The sequence below is a fragment of the Canis lupus genome, chromosome 33, assembly GCF_011100685.1.
Source record: "Canis lupus familiaris isolate Mischka breed German Shepherd chromosome 33, alternate assembly UU_Cfam_GSD_1.0, whole genome shotgun sequence".
In the NCBI taxonomy this organism is placed as follows: Eukaryota; Metazoa; Chordata; class Mammalia; order Carnivora; family Canidae; genus Canis; species Canis lupus.
The window spans coordinates 23577512-23584607 of NC_049254.1; the positions used below are offsets into that span (position 1 = coordinate 23577512).

General features: G+C 43.5%; 1 non-coding gene across 1 annotated transcript; it reads left to right on the top strand.

Annotated features, from left to right (window-relative positions):
• The first annotated feature begins 4851 nt into the window (after nucleotides 1-4851).
• LOC119867404 lies at nucleotides 4852-4955 on the top strand. The gene has a single exon (XR_005383481.1). It is a non-coding gene; the product is annotated as a small nucleolar RNA U13 (small nucleolar RNA).
• Nucleotides 4956-7096: the final 2141 nt, after the last annotated feature.

Genomic DNA, 7096 nt, shown 5'->3' on the forward strand with positions numbered 1-7096 from the left:
CCGCCGCGGCCGCCCGGGAGGAGGGGCCCGAGCGCGGCTCCGCCCCCGCCCTCACCGGGCCTCGGGGGCGGGGCCTGGGGCGGGGGCGGGGCCGAGGCCTTGGGGGCGGGGCCGGGGCCTGGGGGCGGGGGCGGGGCCTGGGGGCGGGGCCGCCCGGCTCTGCTCGCGTGGCGCTCCGCCCCCCGCCTTCCCGGGGCCTCGGGGGCGGGGCCTGGGGCGGGGGCGGGGCCGAGGCCTTGGGGGCGGGGCCGGGGCCCGGGGGCGGGGCCTCCCGGCTCTGCTCCCCTGGCGCTCCGCCCCCCGCCTTCCCGGGGCTTCGGGGGCGGGGCTCCGGGCGGAGGCGGGGGCGGGGCCTCTGCCTTGGGGGCGGGGACTAGGCCTCGGGGGCGGGGCCGTGGCGGGACCTCGGGGCGGGGCCTGGGGCGGGGCCGAGGCCTTGGGGGCGGGGCCGGGGCCTGGGGGCGGGACCGCCCGGCTCTGCTCGCGTGGCGCTCCGCCCCCCGCCTTCCCGGAGCCTCGGGGGCGGGACCGTCCGGCTCTCCGCCCCCGTGCGCTCTGCCCCCCGCCTTCCCCGGGCCTTGGGGGCGGGGCCTGGGCGGGGTCTGGGGGCGGGCCCGAGGCCTTGGGGGCGGGGCGGGGCCGCCCGGCTCTGCCCGCGTAGCGCTCCGCCCCCCGCCTTCCCGGGGCCTCGTGGGCGGGGCCGCCCGACTCCCTGCCCGGTGCGCTCCGCCCCCAGCCCTACCGGCCCGGGGGTTGATGGGGGAGACCTAGGGGGGCGAGGGAGGGCCGGGCAGCTCGTCTCTGCGGAGACCGTAAACCCTTGTGCTAATCCTACTGAGCTCGGGGCTGAGCTTCGCACATTCATCCCCCCTAAACGCTCACAAAGCATCCTCGGTTAGTTCAGAGATGGTTAGTTCTGGTTTCGCAGAAGAGGAAACTGAGGCTTTGGAGGTTAGTTAGACGTACCTTACATCACCTGGACACCTTGCAGCTTCCCCGGATACATGATGTCCCAATTACCTGCCTTTCCCATGTCACAGGACGATTGAGAGAATATTAACTGAATAAGTTGGGAGAAATCCTAACTTTTTCAAAGATATCATAACAGAAAATCAAGACAAAAACCTATTTATCACTAAAGGTTTAAGTGGAACCTCGTAGTGAGCTCTGCTTAGGCGGGCGGGATAGCAGGCCAGATTCTCCAGGGCACCCTGCCTTCTACAGGAATGTAAGAGGTTCTCCGAGAATTGCCCTAACCCACAAGGGACAAACCATGAGAAGAACCAGCACTGGGGTCAGGTCACTGAGCTCTAAGCAGGAGATCTGGGGTTTTGCTGAGGGTGCATGGAGAGTTTCTACCCACATTAATCTGGGATTGAAAGCAAAACGAAACCTGAGCGCTTGAAGAGTTGCCAAGTCTCCTTGCTCTAAGCAGAAGCAATAGACACCCACCTGGAGGATGCATCCTTATGACAGTCCCATAGGATTCACACAAATGCAAGTTAACAACAACAACAAAATCGCCAAGCATAAGTAAAGTCAACAGAACTGATACACAATAGATTAAAGGATTCTCTAACATAGGATAAAGAACTCTTTTTTTTTTTTAACTTTAAAGGCAAAGAAAAAATAAAGGATGTCCCTGGAGATTACTTACCAATTATGATGGAGATAGAGCACCAGGACATTGGAAAAATCTGGCAGATATCACTTTAATCGAGTACTCAAAAGTCCACCAGTAGTACAAGTTGGCATCACACACAAGATGGGGTTCTAAGGCGATGACATCACCTTTATTATATTCCTGCCAAAAATACAGAATTGGAATTTAATCATGAGGAAACTGTCAGATAAGCCCAAATTAAGAGACATTCTACAAAACAACTGGCCTCCCCACCTGGAAATTTCAATGTCATAAAAGACAAAGAAAAATAAAAACTGTTCCAGATTAAAGGAGACTAAAGATATTTGATATCTGAATTTCTGGATTGAAGAAAAGTGGCTACAAAGTATATTACTGAGACAATAGGAAATGGATATGTACAGTGTGGTAGATTAAAAACAGCCTGGAATTCTTTGACACTCCTCTGGCTGAGAAATGGGTACATATTTCCCTTCTTTTTAAATATGAGCTGGCCTATGACTGCTTTGACAAATGGAGTAGAATGGAAGGGAAGGAGTGCCAGTTCTGAACCCAGCCTTTATTTTTTTTATTATTTTTTTTTCCCTGAGCCCAACCGTTAAAAGGCAATTTCTGGGGGTGCCTAGATGGCTCAGTTGGTTAAGTGTCCAACCCTTGATTTTGGCTCAGGTCATGATCTCAGGGTCATGAGATTGAGCCCTGCATCAGGCTCCATGCTCAGGGTGGAGTCGCTTGAGGTTCTCTCTCTCCCTCTGCCCCTCCCCCTTCTCACACTCTCTCAAAATAAATTAATTATTTTTTAAAGACAATTTCTGCTTCTACTATACTGTTTCTTGAATTTGATCATTGTATTATGGTTATATAGGAAAGTGACTTTATTCTTAAGAATTATTTAATGAGTAACTATCATGACGTCTGCAATTTCTCTCAAATAGTTCAGTTAAAGTATGTGTGTGAGAGAGCAAGAGAGAGAGAGAATGGGACACCTGGGTGACTCAGCTGTTAAGCATCTGCCTTTGGCTCAGGGCGTGATCCTGGAGTCTTGGGATTGAGTCCCACATGGGGCTCCCTGCGTGGGGCCTGCTTCTCTCTCTGCCTGTGTCTCTGCCTCTGTGTGTTTCTCATGAATAAATAAATAAAATCTTTAAAAAAAATTAAAAAGAGAAAATAAGCATGCATAAATGTGGCAAAATGCTAACAGCTGATGAATCTAGATGAAGTGTATACAGGTGTTCCTTGAATAATTTTTACAACTTTTCTAAGCCTTGCCATTTCACGCCCAAAAAACTGAAAGAAAAAGAAAAAGGATCCAATCTCGAAGAGGAAAAAAGCAATAACTTGACCTCCCTTTTTGGCCAAGATGAACTAACGAGGACAAGATATACCACCCCACCCAATTTACCTAAAGCAAAACAAAAGAAAAAATCAGACATAATATCTAAAACAACAGTTTTCAAGATACTCTGTATGAAGCAGTAAAGGATCTTTGAGAGACAGGAAGTAGCAAGGGGAGTCCTATAACTGCCCCAGTTTGCTACTTCGAGAGTTTCCAAGCATGGCAGAAGGAAGAGAAAGCTGGGACAGAGACTGGAAGACTCCCTGAGTTGGGAAAACAGACCAGAGAGTCCAGCGACCAAAGCAGCTAGAGTTCACAGGACAGAAAAACAGAAAGAGGACAGTTGCACAGAGACAGGGTACTGGAAAGATCTACAGTGTTCTCCCGCAGGTATTTATGACCCATACATAAATCTAAGGAAATTGTTCTAGGCCCGAGTAAGAACCATCTGTAAGGATTGGAGGGAATGGTTCTTGTTGCTCACATTGGGCTAGGACCAGTATCTATTTCAATTAGCCAGACTGGAAAAACCCATAATTCAAAGGCACTGGCTACAGTGTTCAGGAAGATCTTGCCTCAGTAGTGGAGAAGCAGCCTTACTATGAGCACGGCTCCAGACCTACCTACTATAAAATAAAAACAAGATCCCAAGAATGGAAAGAGAGAAACTATGCTAATACTAGCCAAAGGAAAATGAGATTATCTACTTTCAGATCAAACAAAGTAAATTTCAGACCAAAGAATATAACCAGAGATTAAGAAGGTAGTTTTATCATTTTAAGGATAAAGGGGTCAATTTATCAAATGGAAATAACAACCTTAAACATTATGAATCTAATAACAGTGCTTCAAAATACATGAAGTTAAAACTGATAGAACTGCACAAAGAAATAGATGAATCCACAATTATAGTCAGAGATTTTAACACTTCTCTCAATAATTGCTAGACCATGTATGCAGAAAATCAGTATGGATTAGAAAATTTGAATAATGGTATTAATTACCTGACTTGATTGACATTTATAGAACACCCAACAATACCAGAATACACATCTTCCAAGTACACAGAGAACTATTTTGGGTCATAGACTCAATAAAATTCAATAGGATTTAAGTCATACAACCTCTGTTCTCTGACCACAGAAAAAATTAAATTAGAAATCAATAACTTGGGATGCCTGGGTGGCTCAGTGATTGAGCGTCTGCCTTTGGCTCAGGACATGATCCCGGGTTCCCGGGTTTGAGTCCCACATCGGGCTCCTTGCATGGAGCCTGCTTCTCCCTCTTGCCTGTGTCTCTGCCTCTCTCTCTGTGTGTCTCTCATGAATAAATGAATAAAATCTTAAAAAGAAAGAAATCAATAACTTGAAGATCCGTGGAAAATCCCCAAGTATTTGGAAACTAAACAACACCCTTCAGTATAACTGGATGATGGAAAAAGAAATCAAAAGAGAAATTTAAAAGTATTTTGAACTAAATGAAAATGAAAACAGCATATCAGAATTTGTAAATGCCATTAATGCAGTACTTAAGGAAACTTACAGCACTAAATGTCTATATTAGGAAAAAAGAAAAGTCTCAAATCAGGACCTCAGCTTCTGTCTTACAAAACTAGAAAAGAAAGAGCAAATCAAACAAAAAGCAGAGTAAAGGAAATAATAAAGACCAAAGCAGGAACCAATGAACTAGAAAAGAAGAAAACAATAGAGAGAATCAAATAAAGCAAAGCCTGGGTCTTCCAGAAAATCAATAAAAATGGATTAAGCTTTATAACTGCACTAATCAGAAAAAAAAGAAAAAAGACAAATTATCAATATCAGAAATATGCAGTTGACATCACTACATATTCTACAGGCTTAAAGGATAAAATTGGGTCTTTTAAGAATTCACAAGTGTGATGATTGAGTATTCACACTGTTTGGTGACATGTGCCTCCTTCAAACTTTGTTACAACTACAACATATTACCCACCTGACCCTCCCCCCAAAAAAACAAGAAGAAAAGATAAAAATAGATTACTATGAGTAATAATAACTTTATGCCAATAAATTTCACAACACAGATAACATGGGCAAACTCCTTGAAAGACACAAATTACCACAGCTCACACAAGAAGAAATAGATAACCTAAAAAGCCCTATGTCTGTTAAAGAAGCTGAAACTGTATGTAAAAACCTTCCCACACAGAACATCCCAGGCCCATGTAGCTAGAAGCAGTAACACTACTTTCTATAGAAATGAGAACCAGAAGTGTTCTGGTACTAATTCCATAGTAGGAAGAAATAATACTGATTCTATACAAAATTCACCCAAAAAAATGAAGAGGGAGTACTTCTCAACTCATTCTATGAGGCCAGCATTACCCTAACTTCAAACCCAGACAAAGATATTACAAGAAACAAAACTATAGACTAATATTTCTCATGTATATAGAAGCAAAAAAATCTAAACAAAACTCTAGCACATTGAATTCAATGGTGTAAAAAAGGATAACACAACATGACCAAGTGGGGTGGGCTAATCCTCAAAATGCAGAATTAAAAGTTTAATGTTCAAAAATCAAACAGTAATTCACCATATTAGCAAACCAAAGGAGAAAAACCATATAATCATTTCAATAGATGCAAACACTGCATTTGACAAAATCTAATATTTATTCCTAATAAAAATTTTTGTCAAGCTAGGAATATGAGGGAACTTCAACATCATATTCTGTGGTGAAAGACTGAATACTTTCCCACTAAGATCAGGAACAATATAGGAGGGTATCTTTTGTCACCACTTCTAATTTTTTTTAATTTTTATTTATTTATGATAGTCACACACAGAGAGAGAGAGAGAGAGAGAGAGAGGCAGAGACACAGGCAGAGGGAGAAGCAGGCTCCATGCACCAGGAGCCTGACGTGGGATTCGATCCCGGGTCTCCAGGATCGCACCCTGGGCCAAAGGCAGGTGCTAAACTGCTGTGCCACCTGGGGATCCTTTTTGTCACCACTTCTATTCAACATTATGTATATGTTTAGATACAGAAACTCTAAACATAATTTCAACAACTTCAACAATATATAGAAAGGATACTACATAATGACCAAGTGGGATTCATTCCAAGAGAGATTCAACCGCTCAAAAATCAACCAATGTAATTCAATATCTTAGCAAACTAAAAAGAAAAACCAGATGAAATCATATTTCTAAAAAAGAAATGAAAGGAGTCCAGATTGGAAAGAAGGAAGAAAAACTGTCTTTTTCATAAATAACATGATTGTCTCTGTAGAAGTTACAATGCAATATATTAAAAAATGCTACAAAAACTAATGAGTTTAGAGAGGTACAAGATACAACATCAATATACAAAAATGAGTTGAATTTCTATCTATTGGTAATGAATAATTGGAAATTGAAATTTTAAGATAGCATCAAAAAATATGAAAGACTTGGGATCCCTGGGTGGCGCAGTGGTTTGGCGCCTGCCTTTGGCCCAGGGCGCGATCCTGGAGACTCGGGATCGAGTCCCACGTCGGGCTCCCGGTGCATGGAGCCTGCTTCTCCCTCTGCCTGTGTCTCTGCCTCTCTCCCTCCCTCTCTCTCTCTCTCTCTCTCTGTGTGATGACTATCATAAATAAATAAAATTTAAAAAAAAATATGAAAGACTTAAGGATAAATGTGACAAAAGATGTGAAAGGTCTTAAACTGAAAATGACAAAGCATTGTTGAGAGAAATTCAAGAGACCTAAATGAATAGAGTTGCAAGCCTTGTTCGTGGAACCAAAGACTCAATATTGTCAAGTTATCAGCTCTTCCCAAACTGATCTCTGTGTTGAATACATTTCTAATAAAAAAAATCCCAACAAGTTTTCTTTTCCTCAGAAATTGACAAGCTGAAAATCATAATGAAATGCAAAGGAACTACAATTCCTAAAAATGACTTTGGAAAAGAATATTATATGATTTTGAGAATTACTATCAATAAATTGTAATTAAAACAGTGTAACATAAGCATAAAAATGAACAGGTTAGTGGAATATAATCAAGATTCCAAAAATAGGAGCACCTGGCTGGCTCAGTGAGTAGAGTATGTGACTCTTGATCTCAGGGTCATGATTTCAAGCCCCACGTTG